The sequence below is a fragment of the Anomaloglossus baeobatrachus genome, chromosome 5 (genome assembly GCF_048569485.1).
Source record: "Anomaloglossus baeobatrachus isolate aAnoBae1 chromosome 5, aAnoBae1.hap1, whole genome shotgun sequence".
Lineage (NCBI taxonomy): Eukaryota > Metazoa > Chordata > Amphibia > Anura > Aromobatidae > Anomaloglossus > Anomaloglossus baeobatrachus.
The window spans coordinates 247,447,818-247,466,583 of record NC_134357.1 but is presented as its reverse complement, the minus strand read 5'-3'; positions in this window follow the sequence as shown (position 1 = coordinate 247,466,583).

Genomic DNA, 18,766 nt, shown 5'->3' with positions numbered 1-18,766 from the left:
AGGCAAAATTCCACAAGTTATAACCTTTCAAGAAAAAGAAGTTTTGTCAACAGTAGATTTCATAGAACTAATGAGGCCAGCTCTCCCATCACGGTTGAACCGCCCAAGGGGGCAGTAGGAGGGAGCCACACGGTTCAGGTTGCAGCTGCACTCCCTGATCAGATTGACATTTTAGCTAAAGAAGTATTCCAAAAAAATAGTATCCCTCCCCAAAGTATATCACTGGGTATTGCAAAGCATAGCAACATATCCAAGGAATCTGTTCCTTTCATTCACAAAGACAGTAATAAATCAGGACTAGATGGGGAGCTTCAGACAGGGATTATATCCCAAAATACTGAAGATACGCAAACCCAGCTCGCAAGGATTAGAAAACAAATTGATCAAATTAAAAAAGATAGAGCCATGGCAGATCAAAATGCCCCTTTTCTTCAGAAAGATATGACATTGGATGAAGATTTTATAGACCTTCTAAATTTATCTATTCATGAGGACCCTTTTTCTGTTATTGATACCCCCACTACTTCAACCATGACCCCTATTAACAGTGACAAAATTATCATTGACAACACTAACATGACACTACCTCTTGTCCCCTTTTTGCCCTCTGCCAAGCAACCAAAAAACAACCTTATTACGGATTTTTTAGTCCTAAAACCGTCTACAACCAAAAAAAGAAAAAATACAGAAGAGGAACCAGAGCAGGTTTTAAATCAAAACAAAAAGAGAGTTACAAAATAAATCCCACCATGAAACATACAAATAAGCATGCGGGGGGAGACTCACCAAAAAGTGTATTACAAACTCAGGAAAAAAACATTATTAACCATACTGATGGGAAGTTAAATATTCCCCAAGACTTTGAGACACAAAGAAATCAAAAACAAAAACAAAAAACTAAATTAAAAACAATAAATATTTTTAATTTATCCGATTATAAACTCAGTGACAATGAAATTAAAGTCCTAAACAAAGGGCTGTCTTTTTGTCCTTCCCATAGAACTAAGGAGTTTGACATTTTTCTGGACATCCAGAGATTTGTCAGAAAACTCACTCTAAAGAGACACTTCTTAATGAAAGGGGAGAGCCTTTCTAGTGAGCAGCCTAAATTTGACCCCTTTGTACATACAACAGTAAAAGCTAAATCTAAATTTTATCCCATCAAAAGTAAAGGTCATCTTCTAAAGACCTTTAGTGACCTAGTCTTGTCCGATCTTAAAGAAATTGTTCATCAAAATAAAAAATTGAAGAAAAATCTGTCCCGTCCAGAAAGGGAAGCACTTGTCCTTCTAAAAAATAACACCAATATAGTGATTAGAGCAGCGGACAAGGGGGGAGGGTTAGTCATCCAAAACAGGGCTGATTATTTAAAAGAAGCATTTAGGATTCTATCAGATACAAAATATTATAAAAAAACGAAAGAAGTATGTTATAAACAAGCCACGATTAATTACAGGGCTCTAATTCAAGGGGCAGTCGATGGGAACATTTTAAATTCAACAGAGCAAAAATTCCTGCAAATAAAAAATCCGGCTCAAGCCTTTTTTTATCATTTACCCAAGATACACAAAGATCTATCCAATCCACCGGGTAGACCAATAATCTCAGGTATTGACTCTCTTACCTCTAACCTGGCAAAATATGTTGATTTAATTTTACAACCGTATGTATTGAGTCTGAGCAGTCATTTGAGAGACTCGGCCCATCTCATAGAGAAAATCAGTGACATAATATGGAAGGATTCCTACACGTTTGTCACCATAGACGTAGCCTCCCTATACTCTAATATCCAACACCATTTAGGTCTATACAGCATTGGTTTATTCTTGGAAAACGATAAAAAGATACCACAATCTCAAAAAAATTTCATACTGAAAAGTATGAGTTTCATACTTCATAACAATTATTTTTATTTCTCTGACACACTGTATCACCAATGCCTTGGGACAGCGATGGGGTCAAAGGCTGCATGCTCTTACGCTAACCTGTTCATGGGGGTTTTCGAACTGTTACACATAGAGAATGGTCCTCATGAGAGAGGGATCATAACTTATAAAAGATTTATCGATGATCTATTCATCATATGGGATAGGGATTTCTTTGACGTGGATATTTTGTTAGACCATTTGAATACCAATGAGTGGGGCCTTAAGTTCACCTCCACAGTCCATCCTGATGAAATTAATTTTTTGGACCTAACGATCTATCATAAAAACAATAAATTATATACTAAGAATTTCTTCAAAAAGGTGGACACGAATGGGTATGTCCATTATGATAGCGAACATTACAAAAAATGGTTAAATAACATTCCACTTAACCAATATAAAAGAATTAGAAGGAATTGCTCGCAAGATATTGTTTTTAAAAATCAGGTAGAAATTCTAAAAAACCGTTTTTTGGAGAAGAACTACCCAAAATCATTGGTAAAGAAAGCTTATAAAGCATCGTCAGGTCTCAAACAGATTGATCTGGTAAAACGTAAAAAAGATATCCCTACCCCGCCTGGTGCTTGCAGGGCTTCCAGAGAAATAACTCCTGGGAATGGACAAGACCGAAGTCTGAATTTAATCACTACGTATAGTAGTGATAATAGAGCAATAAAAAATGTTCTGTCCAAACATTGGGGGATTTTGCAAAATGATCCTTTCCTCAAATTGGTTTTACCCCCCACCCCGGGGATTACTTTTAGGCGGGCCCCCACAATCAAAAATATTCTGGCCCCTAGTAGATTAAGATCCATAAAAGCGCAGCCTAAATCCTGTATTGTGGCGGGTTCATATAGATGTGGATCCAGGAAATGTCTCTGTTGCAAAAGCATCTGTCACAATAGGACCTCTTTCTGCTCCTCAAATGGAGGTGAATATTTTAAAATAAAAGACCGCATGTCCTGCCTATCAAATTTCGTCATATATCTCATAGAATGTTCTTGCGGCAAGTTATATGTTGGCAGAACAAGCCAAGCCCTTCATAACAGGCTCAATTCGCATCGCCACAATGTAAGAATTGGTTTTCTCCTGCATAGTTTGTCCAGACACTGCACAGTCCAGCACAACAGAAATCTGGATTTTACGATCACCCCAATTGAACAGATCAGTCCCCTGATTCACAATAGATCAGAGATGCTTAGTCGCAAGGAGACCTTTTGGATTCACAAACTAAATACACTAACCCCCTTCGGATTGAATGAAGTTGTAGATCTGTTCTATTAACGGCTAGATATAGGTTCTAATGGGCAATAATACTATCATTTATCCCCTTTTTAGTTAACACTAATTTTTATAATTTTTATAATATATTTCTTCACTTGCGGTTTGTATTAATGGGCAAATATATTCCCCATATGTTTATTGATGAATTTTATATGGTTCTCAAGGAGACCAATTTTATTTCTCCTTTCACATGAATTTTATATGTGTATATGTATGTATATTTATATATATATATATATTTATATATTTATTTGGATATGAATATTATTTAGCATTTCAAGTATAATCACTTGATTTTATTTGATTGTTTTTATTGAAGTTTTTATCCCAGCGCGTTTCCATGTCATGTGGACTTAGTCTCCTTTATTTAAATGTCAGTCCTCATTAATTATCATAAATTATTAAGTACTGCATCCAAAAAATTATTGAAAAAAATTATTTTATATCTTTTATATATATTTTACATCTATATATGTCTATATACATTTCGTATAAATGTGTACATTTATCATGATGTATATATCCTTCATCCAGGTCTTCTGTAACTATATGAGGTGCTTATTCATTTATATTCATTCATATTTATTTACATTTATTTATATATATTTGTTGAGCAACAATCTTTTGCACTATATTTTTTCTCCTATTTATATATTCAGTTCCTCAATATGTGTTGCATGCTTGTTTTTACGCACTCAGAATGTTGGTGGGGTATTTACACTCGAGTCACTTTTATTGCTTTTTTCACGCATGCTGTCTTTCTCCTTCTTCTTTTTTCCATGGGTTGAACTCATTTCACCCTGGTTTTCATTGAGAACCAGCTTAGTGTTTTCCCTTAGGCGTTTTTTCTTTTATCTTAAGTTCACGGCTTCTGCTCTCCAGGAATCTTTCGGAAGTCTCTTGTTTAATTAGTATCTATATACACATGCTCTGTTTGCAAATGCACAGTCCTTTACTAGATTGACGCACTGGTCATTTACGTACCAATTTCAAATACACATTCTTCCATTAAACCGACATATCTTCATCCCACACATCAGCACCTTTGGCATCCACATGCACATGTTATATCAGCGCATTCGCACGGGATAAATATACACCTTTTTGATTCCCTTTATTATGGGATCATTCAGTAGCTGCTGGCTTTTGCTATCTTCAATAAGCAGCTAGCCATGGAGGAATGGACGGATATAAGCCATTCTGAGTTAGAACTCAAGGAAATATTCCTTCCTTTGGGGTTCTAGTACCACATTTAACAATTTTATGTCCATCACCACATTTATACGCTTTGGAAATTAACCAAACATTTTTAATATGTTTCATATAAATGTGTACATTCATTATGATATATATATCTTTCATCAAAGTCATCTACAATAGTATGAGGTGCTTTTTATTTACATTTTTATTCATTTTTATTCATATTTATTTACATTTTTTTTTTTTATATTTGTTGAGCAATAATCTTGTACTATATTTTCATCCTATCCATATATCCACTGCTCCAATATGTGTTGCATGCCCGTTTTTGCACCCAGAATGTTGGTGGGGCATTTGCACCCGAGTCACTTTCATTGTATTTTTCACGCATGCGCTGTCTCTTTTTTTCCCACGGGTTAAACTCATTTCACCCTGTTTTTCATTGAGAACTAGCTTAGTGTCTCTGCGCAGGCGCTTTTCTTTCTCCTTAAGTTCACGGCTTCTGCTTTCTAGGAATCTCTCGGAAGTCTCTTGTTTCTTCAGTATCTATATGCACATGTTCTGGTTCCATATGCACAGTCCTTTATGACATTGACACACTAGTCATTCAAGCATCAATTTCAAATGCACATTCTTTCATTAAACTGACACATTTTATTTTACACATAAATATCTCTGGCATCTACATGCACATTTTTCACATCAGCACTTTTGCACGTTATAAATGTACACCTTTATGATTCCCTTTATTGTGGGTTTATTCAGTAGCTGCTTGATTGCGCCATCTCAAATAAGCAGCCAGCCATGGAACAATGGATGCTTACAAGCCATTCTGAGTCAGAACTCAAGGAAATACTCCCTCCTTTGGGGTTCTAGCACCACACTTAACAATTTTATGTCCATCATTACATTTATACGCCTTGGGAAATAAACCAAACATCTTTTTATATACGGTTTATTTATCATTTTTATTCATTTTTATTTTTCAGTTATTTATGGTTTGAAAAAGTTCAGATGCTTGTATATAAAAATTTTTTTTAAATGTTAACACAGTTTTTCTGCAGTCTCCACGTGCTCATGAGTCACTCTGTTACCATGAGAGCATTGACGTCATTAGGATTAACGTGTCTTTAATGGACTCCTATATAACCATCTGGTCTGCATACTGTGGATACATTTTCTCTTTTCCCTGAAGAAGGAGACGGTATATGTCTCTGAAACGCGTTGGAACTGAAATAAAAAAAGAGATTTAAAGTAAAAAAAAAAAAAAAAAAAAAAAAAAAAAAAAAAAAAAAAAAAAAAAAAAAAAAAAAGACATTTTCTCTTTTCCCTGAAGAAGGAGACGGTATATGTCTCTGAAACGCGTTGGAACTGAAATAAAAAAAAGAGATTTAAAGTAAATTCCTTGGATACAGTGATTCTTGAGCGCGGCATAAACCCGTTTCTCATATATGTATATACATATATAAAAATCTTTGTCACGATCATCTCGGGGCCGCTGCTTGGAACCACGCTGACACTCACAGGCTTTTCAAGGGGTTGTGACTGGCACAACCTCATCAGGTGAGTGTTCTCATTCGTGTTTTTCTAAACGGTTATTGCCGGGTAAGACCCTATTTGCGCCTTTTGTTTCCTCATCTCTTGCAGGAGGGAGAGAGAAGTGTGCCTGCAGGAGGGAGAGAGCAGTGTGCCTGCAGCAGGGAGAGAGCAGTGTACCTGCAGCAGGGAGAGAGCAATGTGCCTGCAGCAGGGAGAGAGCAGTGTGCCTGCAGGAGCGGAGAGCAGTGTGCCTGCAGGAGGGAGAGAGCAGTGTGCCTGCAGGAGGGAGAGAGCAGTGTACCTGCTGGAGGGAGAGAGCAGTGTGCGTGCAGGAGGGAGAGAGCAGTGTGCCTGCAGGCGGGAGAGAGCAGTGTGATTGCAGCAGGGAGAGAGCAGTGTGCCTGCAGGAGGAAGAGAGCAGTGTGCTTGCAGGAGGGAGAGTGCAGTGTGCCTGCAGGAGGGAGAGAGCAGTGTGCTTGCAGGAGGGAGAGTGCAGTGTGCCTGCAGGAGGGAAAGAGCAGTGTGCCTGCAGGAGGGAGAGAGCAGTGTTCTTGCAGCAGGGAGAGAGCAGTGTGCCTGCGGGAGGGAGAGAGCAGTGTGCTTGCAGCAGGGAGAGAGCAGTGTGCTTGCAGGAGGGAGAGAGCAGTGTGCCTGCAGGAGGGACAGAGCAGTGTGCCTGCAGGAGGGAGAGAGCAGTGTGCCTGCAGGAGGGAGAGAGCAGTGTGCTTGCAGGAGGGAGAGAGCAGTGTGCCTGCAGCAGGGAGAGAGCAGTGTGCTTGCAGGAGGGAGAGAGCAGTGTGCTTGCAGCAGGGACAGAGCAGTGTGCCTGCAGCAGGGAGAGAGCAGTGTACCTGCAGCAGGGAGAGAGCAGTGTGCCTGCAGGAGGGAGAGAGCAGTGTGCCTGCAGGAGGGAGAGAGCAGTGTGCCTGCAGGAGGGAGAGAGCAGTGTGCCTGCTGGAGGGAGAGAGCAGTGTGCGTGCAGGAGGGAGAGAGCAGTGTGCCTGCAGGAGGGAGAGAGCAGTGTGATTGCAGCAGGGAGAGAGCAGTGTGCCTGCAGGAGGAAGAGAGCAGTGTGCTTGCAGGAGGGAGAGTGCAGTGTGCCTGCAGGAGGGAGAGAGCAGTGTGCTTGCAGGAGGGAGAGTGCAGTGTGCCTGCAGGAGGGAGAGAGCAGTGTGCCTGCAGGAGGGAGAGAGCAGTGTGCCTGCAGCAGGGAGAGAGCAGTGTGCCTGCGGGAGGGAGAGAGCAGTGTGCTTGCAGCAGGGAGAGAGCAGTGTGCCTGCAGGAGGGAGAGAGCAGTGTGCCTGCAGGAGGGAGAGAGCAGTGTGCCTGCAGGAGGGAGAGAGCAGTGTGCCTGCAGGAGGGAGAGAGCAGTGTGCCTGCAGGAGTGAGAGAGCAGTGTGCCTGCAGCAGGGAGAGAGCAGTGTGCTTGCAGGAGGGAGAGAGCAGTGTGCTTGCAGCAGGGACAGAGCAGTGTGCCTGCAGCAGGGAGAGAGCAGTGTACCTGCAGCAGGGAGAGAGCAGTGTGCCTGCAGCAGGGAGAGACCAGTGTGCCTGCAGCAGGGAGAGAGCAGTGTGCATGCAGCAGGGAGAGAGCAGTGTGCATGCAGCAGGGAGAGAGCAGTGTGCCTGCAGGAGGTAGAGAGCAGTGTGCCTGCTGGAGGGAGAGAGCAGTGTGCGTGCAGGAGGGAGAGAGCAGTGTGCCTGCAGGAGGGAGAGAGCAGTGTGCCTGCAGGAGGGAGAGAGCAGTGTGATTGCAGCAGGAAGAGAGCAGTGTGCCTGCAGGAGGAAGAGAGCAGTGTGCCTGCAGGAGGGAGAGAGCAGTGTGCCTGCAGGAGGGAGAGAGCAGTGTGCCTGCAGGAGGGAGAGAGCAGTGTGCCTGCAGGAGGGAGAGAGCAGTGTGACTGCAGCAGGGAGAGAGCAGTGTGCCTGCAGGAGGGAGAGAGCAGTGTGCCTGCAGCAGGGAGAGAGCAGTGTGCCTGCAGGAAGGAGAGAGCAGTGTGCCTGCAGGAGGGAGAGAGCAGTGTGCCTGCAGGAGGGAGAGTGCAGTGTGCCTGCAGGAGGGAAAGAGCAGTGTGCCTGCAGGTGGGAGGGAGCAGTGTGCCTGCAGGAGGGAGGGAGCAGTGTGCCTGCAGGAGGGAGAGAGCAGTGTGCCTGCAGGAGGGAGAGAGCAGTGTGCCTGCAGGAGGGAAAGAGCAGTGTGACTGCAGCAGGGAGAGAGCAGTGTGCCTGCAGCAGGGAGAGAGCAGTGTGCCTGCAGGAAGGAGAGAGCAGTGTGCCTGCAGGAGGGAGAGAGCAGTGTGCCTGCAGGAGGGAGAGTGCAGTGTGCCTGCAGGAGGGAGAGAGCAGTGTGCCTGCAGGAGGGAGTGAGCAGTGTGCCTGCAGGAGGGAGGGAGCAGTGTGCCTGCAGCAGGGAGAGAGCAGTGTGCCTGGAGCAGGGAGAGTGCAGTGTGCCTGCAGCAGGGAGAGAGCAGTGTGCCTGCAGGAGGGAGAGAGCAGTGTGCCTGCAGGAGGGAGAGAGCAGTGTGCCTGCAGGAGGGAGAGAGCAGTGTGCTTGCAGGAGGGAGAGAGCAGTGTGCTTGCAGCAGGGAGAGAGCAGTGTGCCTGGAGCATGGAGAGAGCAGTGTGCCTGGAGCAGGGAGAGAGCAGTGTGCCTGCAGCAGGGAGAGTGCAGTGTGCCTGCAGTAGGGAGAGAGCAGTGTGACTGCAGGAGGGAGAGAGCAGTGTGCCTGCTGGAGGGAGAGAGCAGTGTGCGTGCAGGAGGGAGAGAGCAGTGTGCCTGCAGGAGGGAGAGAGCAGTGTGATTGCAGCAGGAAGAGAGCAGTGTGCCTGCAGGAGGAAGAGAGAAGTGTGCCTGCAGGAGGGAGAGAGCAGTGTGCCTGCAGGAGGGAAAGAGCAGTGTGCCTGCAGGAGGGAGAGAGCAGTGTGCCTGCAGCAGGGAGAGAGCAGTGTACCTGCAGCAGGGAGAGAGCAGTGTGCCTGCAGGAGGGGAGAGCAGTGTGCCTGCAGGAGGGAGAGAGCAGTGTGCCTGCAGGAGGGAGAGAGCAGTGTGCCTGCAGCAGGGAGAGAGCAGTGTGCCTGCAGGAGGGAGAGAGCAGTGTGCCTGCAGGAGCGAGAGAGCAGTGTGCCTGCAGGAGGGAGAGAGCAGTGTGCTTGCAGGAGGGAGAGAGCAGTGTGCTTGCAGCAGAGAGAGAGCAGTGTGCCTGGAGCAGGGAGAGAGCAGTGTGCCTGCAGCAGGGAGAGAGCAGTGTGCCTGCAGCATGGAGAGAGCAGTGTGCCTGCAGCAGGAAGAGAGCAGTGTGCCTGCAGCAGGGAGAGAGCAGTGTGCCTGCAGCAGGGAGAGAGCAGTGAGCGTGCAGCAGGGAGAGAGCAGTGAGCGTGCAGCAGGGAGAGAGCAGTGAGCGTGCAGCAGGGAGAGTGCAGAGTGCCTGCAGGAGGGAGAGTGCAGAGTGCCTGCAGGAGGGAGAGAGCAGTGTGCGTGCAGCAGGGAGAGTGCAGAGTGCCTGCAGGAGGGAGAGAGCAGTGTGCCTGCAGGAGGGAAAGAGCAATGTGCCTGCAGGAGGGAGAGAGTAGTGTGCCTGCAGCAGGGAGAGAGTAGTGTGCCTGCAGCAGGGAGAGAGCAGTGTGCCTGCAGGAGGAAGAGAGCAGTGTGCCTGCAGGAGGGAGAGAGCAGTGTGCCTGCAGGAGGGAGAGAGCAGTGTGCCTGCAGCAGGGAGAGTGCAGTGTGCCTGCAGCAGGGAGAGAGCAGTGTGCCTGCAGGAGGGAGAGAGCAGTGTGCCTGCAGGAGGGAGAGAGCAGTGTGCTTGCAGGAGGGAGAGAGCAGTGTGCTTGCAGCAGGGAGAGAGCAGTGTGCCTGGAGCAGGGAGAGAGCAGTGTGCCTGGAGCAGGGAGAGAGCAGTGTGCCTGCAGCAGGGAGAGAGCAGTGTGCCTGCAGCAGGGAGAGTGCAGTGTGCCTGCAGCAGGGAGAGAGCAGTGTGCCTACAGCAGGGAGAGAGCAGTGTGCCTGCAGGAGGGAGAGAGCAGTGTGCCTGCAGGGGGGAGAGAGCAGTGTGCCTGCAGGAGGGAGAGAGCAGTGTGCTTGCAGGAGGGAGAGAGCAGTGTGCCTGCAGGAGGAAGAGAGCAGTGTGCCTGCAGGAGGGAGAGAGCAGTGTGCTTGCAGCAGGGAGAGAGCAGTGTGCCTGCAGGAGGGAAAGAGCAGTGTGACTGCAGCAGGGAGAGAGCAGTGTGCCTGCAGCAGGGAGAGAGCAGTGTGCATGCAGCAGGGAGAGAGCAGTGTGCCTGCAGGAAGGAGAGAGCAGTGTGCCTGCAGGAGGGAGAGAGCAGTGTGCCTGCAGGAGGGAGAGTGCAGTGTGCCTGCAGGAGGGAGAGAGCAGTGTGCCTGCAGGAGGGAGTGAGCAGTGTGCCTGCAGGAGGGAGGGAGCAGTGTGCCTGCAGCAGGGAGAGAGCAGTGTGCCTGGAGCAGGGAGAGTGCAGTGTGCCTGCAGCAGGGAGAGAGCAGTGTGCCTGCAGGAGGGAGAGAGCAGTGTGCCTGCAGGAGGGAGAGAGCAGTGTGCCTGCAGGAGGGAGAGAGCAGTGTGCTTGCAGGAGGGAGAGAGCAGTGTGCCTGGAGCAGGGAGAGAGCAGTGTGCCTGGAGCAGGGAGAGAGCAGTGTGCCTGGAGCAGGGAGAGTGCAGTGTGCCTGCAGCAGGGAGAGTGCAGTGTGCCTGCAGTAGGGAGAGAGCAGTGTGCCTGCAGCAGGGAGAGAGCAGTGTGCCTGCAGGAGGGAGAGAGCAGTGTGCCTGCTGGAGGGAGAGAGCAGTGTGCGTGCAGGAGGGAGAGAGCAGTGTGATTGCAGCAGGAAGAGAGCAGTGTGCCTGCAGGAGGAAGAGAGCAGTATGCCTGCAGGAGGGAGAGAGCAGTGTGCCTGCAGGAGGGAGAGAGCAGTGTGCCTGCAGGAGGGAGAGAGCAGTGTGCCTGCAGGAGGGAGAGAGCAGTGTGCCTGCAGCAGGGAGAGAGCAGTGTACCTGCAGCAGGGAGAGAGCAGTGTGCCTGCAGGAGGGGAGAGCAGTGTGCCTGCAGGAGGGAGAGAGCAGTGTGCCTGCAGGAGGGAGAGAGCAGTGTGCCTGCAGCAGGGAGAGAGCAGTGTGCCTGCAGCAGGGAGAGAGCAGTGTGCCTGCAGGAGGGAGAGAGCAGTGTGCCTGCAGGAGGGAGAGAGCAGTGTGCTTGCAGGAGGGAGAGAGCAGTGTGCTTGCAGCAGGGAGAGAGCAGTGTGCCTGGAGCAGGGAGAGAGCAGTGTGCCTGCAGCAGGGAGAGAGCAGTGTGCCTGCAGCATGGAGAGAGCAGTGTGCCTGCAGCAGGAAGAGAGCAGTGTGCCTGCAGCAGGGAGAGAGCAGTGTGCCTGCAGCAGGGAGAGAGCAGTGAGCGTGCAGCAGGGAGAGAGCAGTGAGCGTGCAGCAGGGAGAGAGCAGTGAGCGTGCAGCAGGGAGAGTGCAGAGTGCCTGCAGGAGGGAGAGTGCAGAGTGCCTGCAGAAGGGAGAGAGCAGTGTGCGTGCAGCAGGGAGAGTGCAGAGTGCCTGCAGGAGGGAGAGAGCAGTGTGCCTGCAGGAGGGAAAGAGCAATGTGCCTGCAGGAGGGAGAGAGTAGTGTGCCTGCAGCAGGGAGAGAGTAGTGTGCCTGCAGCAAGGAGAGAGCAGTGTGCCTGCAGGAGGGAGAGAGCACTGTGCCTGCAGGAGGGAGAGAGCACTGTGCCTGCAGGAGGGAGAGAGCAGTGTGCCTGCAGCAGGGAGAGTGCAGTGTGCCTGCAGCAGGGAGAGAGCAGTGTGCCTGCAGGAGAGAGAGAGCAGTGTGCCTGCAGGAGGGAGAGAGCAGTGTGCCTGCAGGAGGGAGAAAGCAGTGTGCTTGCAGGAGGGAGAAAGCAGTGTGCTTGCAGCAGGGAGAGAGCAGTGTGCCTGGAGCAGGGAGAGAGCAGTGTGCCTGGAGCAGGGAGAGAGCAGTGTACCTGCAGCAGGGAGAGTGCAGTGTGCCTGCAGCAGGGAGAGAGCAGTGTGCCTGCAGGAGGGAGAGAGCAGTGTGCCTGCAGGAGGGAGAGAGCAGTGTGCCTGCAGGAGGGAGAGAGCAGTGTGCCTGCAGGAGGGAGAGAGCAGTGTGCCTGCAGGAGGGAGAGAGCAGTGTGCCTGCAGGAGGGAAAGAGCAGTGTGCTTGCAGGAGGGAGAGAGCAGTGTGCCTGCAGGAGGGAGAGAGCAGTGTGCTTGCAGGAGGGAGAGAGCAGTGTGCTTGCAGCAGGGAGAGAGCAGTGTGCCTGGAGCAGGGAGAGAGCAGTGTGCCTGGAGCAGGGAGAGAGCAGTGTGCCTGCAGCAGGGAGAGAGCAGTGTGCATGCAGCAGGGAGAGAGCAGAGTGCCTGCAGGAGGGGAGAGCAGTGTGCATGCAGCAGGGAGAGAGCAGAGTGCCTGCAGGAGGGGAGAGCAGTGTGCATGCAGCAGGGAGAGAGCAGTGTGCATGCAGCAGGGAGAGAGCAGTGTGCCTGCAGGAGGGAGAGAGCAGTGTGCTTGCAGGAGGGAGAGAGCAGTGTGCCTGCAGGAGGGAGAGAGCAGTGTGCTTGCAGGAGGGAGAGAGCAGTGTGCTTGCAGCAGGGAGAGAGCAGTGTGCCTGGAGCAGGGAGAGAGCAGTGTGCATGCAGCAGGGAGAGAGCAGAGTGCCTGCAGGAGGGAGAGAGCAGTGTGCCTGCAGGAGGGAGAGAGCAGTGTGCCTGCTGGAGGGAGAGAGCAGTGTGCGTGCAGGAGGGAGAGAGCAGTGTGCCTGCAGGAGGGAGAGAGCAGTGTGATTGCAGCAGGGAGAGAGCAGTGTGCCTGCAGGAGGAAGAGAGCAGTGTGCCTGCAGGAGGGAGAGAGCAGTGTGCCTGCAGGAGGGAGAGAGCAGTGTGCCTGCAGGAGGGAGAGAGCAGTGTGACTGCAGCAGGGAGAGAGCAGTGTGCCTGCAGGAGGGAGAGAGCAGTGTGCCTGCAGCAGGGAGAGAGCAGTGTGCCTGCAGGAAGGAGAGAGCAGTGTGCCTGCAGGAGGGAGAGAGCAGTGTGCCTGCAGGAGGGAGAGTGCAGTGTGCCTGCAGGAGGGAAAGAGCAGTGTGCCTGCAGGAGGGAGGGAGCAGTGTGCCTGCAGGAGGGAGGGAGCAGTGTGCCTGCAGGAGGGAGAGAGCAGTGTGCCTGCAGCAGGGAGAGTGCAGTGTGCCTGCAGCAGGGAGAGTGCAGTGTGCCTGCAGCAGGGAGAGAGCAGTGTGCCTGCAGGAGGGAAAGAGCAGTGTGCCTGCAGGAGGGAGAGAGCAGTGTGCCTGCAGGAGGGAGAGAGCAGTGTGCTTGCAGCAGGGAGAGAGCAGTGTGCTTGGAGCAGGGAGAGAGCAGTGTGCCTGCAGGAGGGAGAGAGCAGTGTGCCTGCAGGAGGGAGAGAGCAGTGTGCTTGCAGGAGGGAGAGAGCAGTGTGCTTGCAGCAGGGAGAGAGCAGTGTGCCTGGAGCAGGGAGAGAGCAGTGTGCCTGGAGCAGGGAGAGAGCAGTGTGGCTGCAGCAGGGAGAGTGCAGTGTGCCTGCAGCAGGGAGAGAGCAGTGTGCCTGCAGCAGGGAGAGAGCAGTGTGCCTGCAGGTGGGAGAGAGCAGTGTGCCTGCAGGAGGGAGAGAGCAGTGTGCCTGCAGGAGGGAGAGAGCAGTGTGCTTGCAGGAGGGAGAGAGCAGTGTGCCTGCATGAGGGAGAGAGCAGTGTGCTTGCAGGAGGGAGAGAGCAGTGTGCTTGCAGCAGGGAGAGAGCAGTGTGCTTGGAGCAGGGAGAGAGCAGTGTGCCTGCAGGAGGGAGAGAGCAGTGTGCCTGCAGGAGGGAGAGAGCAGTGTGCTTGCAGGAGGGAGAGAGCAGTGTGCTTGCAGCAGGGAGAGAGCAGTGTGCCTGGAGCAGGGAGAGAGCAGTGTGCCTGGAGCAGGGAGAGAGCAGTGTGCCTGCAGCAGGGAGAGAGCAGTGTGCCTGCAGCAGGGAGAGTGCAGTGTGCCTGCAGCAGGGAGAGAGCAGTGTGCCTACAGCAGGGAGAGAGCAGTGTGCCTGCAGGAGGGAGAGAGCAGTGTGCCTGCAGGGGGGAGAGAGCAGTGTGCCTGCAGGAGGGAGAGAGCAGTGTGCTTGCAGGAGGGAGAGAGCAGTGTGCCTGCAGGAGGGAGAGAGCAGTGTGCTTGCAGGAGGGAGAGAGCAGTGTGCTTGCAGCAGGGAGAGAGCAGTGTGCCTGGAGCAGGGAGAGAGCAGTGTTCCTGGAGCAGGGAGAGAGCAGTGTGCCTGCAGCAGGGAGAGAGCAGTGTGCATGCAGCAGGGAGAGAGCAGTGTGCCTGCAGGAGGGAGAGAGCAGTGTGCCTGCAGGAGGGAGAGAGCAGTGTGCTTGCAGGAGGGAGAGAGCAGTGTGCTTGCAGGAGGGAGAGAGCAGTGTGCCTGCAGGAGGGAGAGAGCAGTGTGCTTGCAGGAGGGAGAGAGCAGTGTGCTTGCAGCAGGGAGAGAGCAGTGTGCCTGGAGCAGGGAGAGAGCAGTGTGCCTGCAGCAGGGAGAGAGCAGTGTGCATGCAGCAGGGAGAGAGCAGAGTGCCTGCAGGAGGGGAGAGCAGTGTGCCTGCAGGAGGGAGAGAGCAGTGTGCCTGCAGGAGGGAGAGAGCAGTGTGCCTGCTGGAGGGAGAGAGCAGTGTGCGTGCAGGAGGGAGAGAGCAGTGTGCCTGCAGGAGGGAGAGAGCCGTGTGATTGCAGCAGGGAGAGAGCAGTGTGCCTGCAGGAGAAAGAGAGCAGTGTGCCTGCAGGAGGGAGAGAGCAGTGTGCCTGCAGGAGGGAGAGAGCAGTGTGCCTGCAGGAGGGAAAGAGCAGTGTGACTGCAGCAGGGAGAGAGCAGTGTGCCTGCAGCAGGGAGAGAGCAGTGTGCCTGCAGCAGGGAGAGAGCAGTGTGCCTGCAGGAAGGAGAGAGCAGTGTGCCTGCAGGAGGGAGAGAGCAGTGTGCCTGCAGGAGGGAGAGTGCAGTGTGCCTGCAGGAGGGAGAGAGCAGTGTGCCTGCAGGAGGGAGTGAGCAGTGTGCCTGCAGGAGGGAGGGAGCAGTGTGCCTGCAGCAGGGAGAGAGCAGTGTGCCTGGAGCAGGGAGAGTGCAGTGTGCCTGCAGCAGGGAGAGAGCAGTGTGCCTGCAGGAGGGAGATAGCAGTGTGCCTGCAGGAGGGAGAGAGCAGTGTGCCTGCAGGAGGGAGAGAGCAGTGTGCTTGCAGGAGGGAGAGAGCAGTGTGCTTGCAGCAGGGAGAGAGCAGTGTGCCTGCAGCAGGGAGAGTGCAGTGTGCCTGCAGCAGGGAGAGAGCAGTGTGCCTACAGCAGGGAGAGAGCAGTGTGCCTGCAGGAGGGAGAGAGCAGTGTGCCTGCAGGGGGGAGAGAGCAGTGTGCCTGCAGGAGGGAGAGAGCAGTGTGCTTGCAGGAGGGAGAGAGCAGTGTGCCTGCAGGAGGGAGAGAGCAGTGTGCTTGCAGGAGGGAGAGAGCAGTGTGCTTGCAGCAGGGAGAGAGCAGTGTGCCTGGAGCAGGGAGAGAGCAGTGTTCCTGGAGCAGGGAGAGAGCAGTGTGCCTGCAGCAGGGAGAGAGCAGTGTGCATGCAGCAGGGAGAGAGCAGTGTGCCTGCAGGAGGGAGAGAGCAGTGTGCCTGCAGGAGGGAGAGAGCAGTGTGCTTGCAGGAGGGAGAGAGCAGTGTGCTTGCAGGAGGGAGAGAGCAGTGTGCCTGCAGGAGGGAGAGAGCAGTGTGCTTGCAGGAGGGAGAGAGCAGTGTGCTTGCAGCAGGGAGAGAGCAGTGTGCCTGGAGCAGGGAGAGAGCAGTGTGCCTGCAGCAGGGAGAGAGCAGTGTGCATGCAGCAGGGAGAGAGCAGAGTGCCTGCAGGAGGGGAGAGCAGTGTGCCTGCAGGAGGGAGAGAGCAGTGTGCCTGCAGGAGGGAGAGAGCAGTGTGCCTGCTGGAGGGAGAGAGCAGTGTGCGTGCAGGAGGGAGAGAGCAGTGTGCCTGCAGGAGGGAGAGAGCCGTGTGATTGCAGCAGGGAGAGAGCAGTGTGCCTGCAGGAGAAAGAGAGCAGTGTGCCTGCAGGAGGGAGAGAGCAGTGTGCCTGCAGGAGGGAGAGAGCAGTGTGCCTGCAGGAGGGAAAGAGCAGTGTGACTGCAGCAGGGAGAGAGCAGTGTGCCTGCAGCAGGGAGAGAGCAGTGTGCCTGCAGCAGGGAGAGAGCAGTGTGCCTGCAGGAAGGAGAGAGCAGTGTGCCTGCAGGAGGGAGAGAGCAGTGTGCCTGCAGGAGGGAGAGTGCAGTGTGCCTGCAGGAGGGAGAGAGCAGTGTGCCTGCAGGAGGGAGTGAGCAGTGTGCCTGCAGGAGGGAGGGAGCAGTGTGCCTGCAGCAGGGAGAGAGCAGTGTGCCTGGAGCAGGGAGAGTGCAGTGTGCCTGCAGCAGGGAGAGAGCAGTGTGCCTGCAGGAGGGAGAGAGCAGTGTGCCTGCAGGAGGGAGAGAGCAGTGTGCCTGCAGGAGGGAGAGAGCAGTGTGCTTGCAGGAGGGAGAGAGCAGTGTGCTTGCAGCAGGGAGAGAGCAGTGTGCCTGGAGCATGGAGAGAGCAGTGTGCCTGGAGCAGGGAGAGAGCAGTGTGCCTGCAGCAGGGAGAGTGCAGTGTGCCTGCAGTAGGGAGAGAGCAGTGTGCCTGCAGGAGGGAGAGAGCAGTGTGCCTGCTGGAGGGAGAGAGCAGTGTGCGTGCAGGAGGGAGAGAGCAGTGTGCCTGCAGGAGGGAGAGAGCAGTGTGATTGCAGCAGGAAGAGAGCAGTGTGCCTGCAGGAGGAAGAGAGAAGTGTGCCTGCAGGAGGGAGAGAGCAGTGTGCCTGCAGGAGGGAGAGAGCAGTGTGCCTGCAGGAGGGAGAGAGCAGTGTGCCTGCAGCAGGGAGAGAGCAGTGTACCTGCAGCAGGGAGAGAGCAGTGTGCCTGCAGGAGGGGAGAGCAGTGTGCCTGCAGGAGGGAGAGAGCAGTGTGCCTGCAGGAGGGAGAGAGCAGTGTGCCTGCAGCAGGGAGAGAGCAGTGTGCCTGCAGGAGGGAGAGAGCAGTGTGCCTGCAGGAGCGAGAGAGCAGTGTGCCTGCAGGAGGGAGAGAGCAGTGTGCTTGCAGGAGGGAGAGAGCAGTGTGCTTGCAGCAGGGAGAGAGCAGTGTGCTGGAGCAGGGGAGAGAGCAGTGTGCCTGCAGCAGGGAGAGAGCAGTGTGCCTGCAGCATGGAGAGAGCAGTGTGCCTGCAGCAGGAAGAGAGCAGTGTGCTGCAGCAGGAGAGAGCAGTGTGCCTGCAGCAGGGAGAGAGCAGTGTGCCTGCAGCAGGGAGAGAGCAGTGAGCGTGCAGCAGGGAGAGAGCAGTGAGCGTGCAGCAGGGAGAGAGCAGTGAGCGTGCAGCAGGGAGAGTGCAGAGTGCCTGCAGGAGGGAGAGTGCAGAGTGCCTGCAGGAGGGAGAGAGCAGTGTGCGTGCAGCAGGGAGAGTGCAGAGTGCCTGCAGGAGGGAGAGAGCAGTGTGCCTGCAGGAGGGAAAGAGCAATGTGCCTGCAGGAGGGAGAGAGTAGTGTGCCTGCAGCAGGGAGAGAGTAGTGTGCCTGCAGCAGGGAGAGAGCAGTGTGCCTGCAGGAGGAAGAGAGCAGTGTGCCTGCAGGAGGGAGAGAGCAGTGTGCCTGCAGGAGGGAGAGAGCAGTGTGCCTGCAGCAGGGAGAGTGCAGTGTGCCTGCAGCAGGGAGAGAGCAGTGTGCCTGCAGGAGGGAGAGAGCAGTGTGCCTGCAGGAGGGAGAGAGCAGTGTGCTTGCAGGAGGGAGAGAGCAGTGTGCTTGCAGCAGGGAGAGAGCAGTGTGCCTGGAGCAGGGAGAGAGCAGTGTGCCTGGAGCAGGGAGAGAGCAGTGTGCCTGCAGCAGGGAGAGAGCAGTGTGCCTGCAGCAGGGAGAGTGCAGTGTGCCTGCAGCAGGGAGAGAGCAGTGTGCCTACAGCAGGGAGAGAGCAGTGTGCCTGCAGGAGGGAGAGTGCAGTGTGCCTGCAGCAGGGAGAGAGCAGTGTGCCTACAGCAGGGAGAGAGCAGTGTGCCTGCAGGAGGGAGAGAGCAGTGTGCCTGCAGGGGGGAGAGAGCAGTGTGCCTGCAGGAGGGAGAGAGCAGTGTGCTTGCAGGAGGGAGAGAGCAGTGTGCCTGCAGGAGGAAGAGAGCAGTGTGCCTGCAGGAGGGAGAGAGCAGTGTGCTTGCAGCAGGGAGAGAGCAGTGTGCCTGCAGGAGGGAAAGAGCAGTGTGACTGCAGCAGGGAGAGAGCAGTGTGCCTGCAGCAGGGAGAGAGCAGTGTGCATGCAGCAGGGAGAGAGCAGTGTGCCTGCAGGAAGGAGAGAGCAGTGTGCCTGCAGGAGGGAGAGAGCAGTGTGCCTGCAGGAGGGAGAGTGCAGTGTGCCTGCAGGAGGGAGAGAGCAGTGTGCCTGCAGGAGGGAGTGAGCAGTGTGCCTGCAGGAGGGAGGGAGCAGTGTGCCTGCAGCAGGGAGAGAGCAGTGTGCCTGGAGCAGGGAGAGTGCAGTGTGCCTGCAGCAGGGAGAGAGCAGTGTGCCTGCAGGAGGGAGAGAGCAGTGTGCCTGCAGGAGGGAGAGAGCAGTGTGCCTGCAGGAGGGAGAGAGCAGTGTGCTTGCAGGAGGGAGAGAGCAGTGTGCCTGGAGCAGGGAGAGAGCAGTGTGCCTGGAGCAGGGAGAGAGCAGTGTGCCTGGAGCAGGGAGAGTGCAGTGTGCCTGCAGCAGGGAGAGTGCAGTGTGCCTGCAGTAGGGAGAGAGCAGTGTGCCTGCAGCAGGGAGAGAGCAGTGT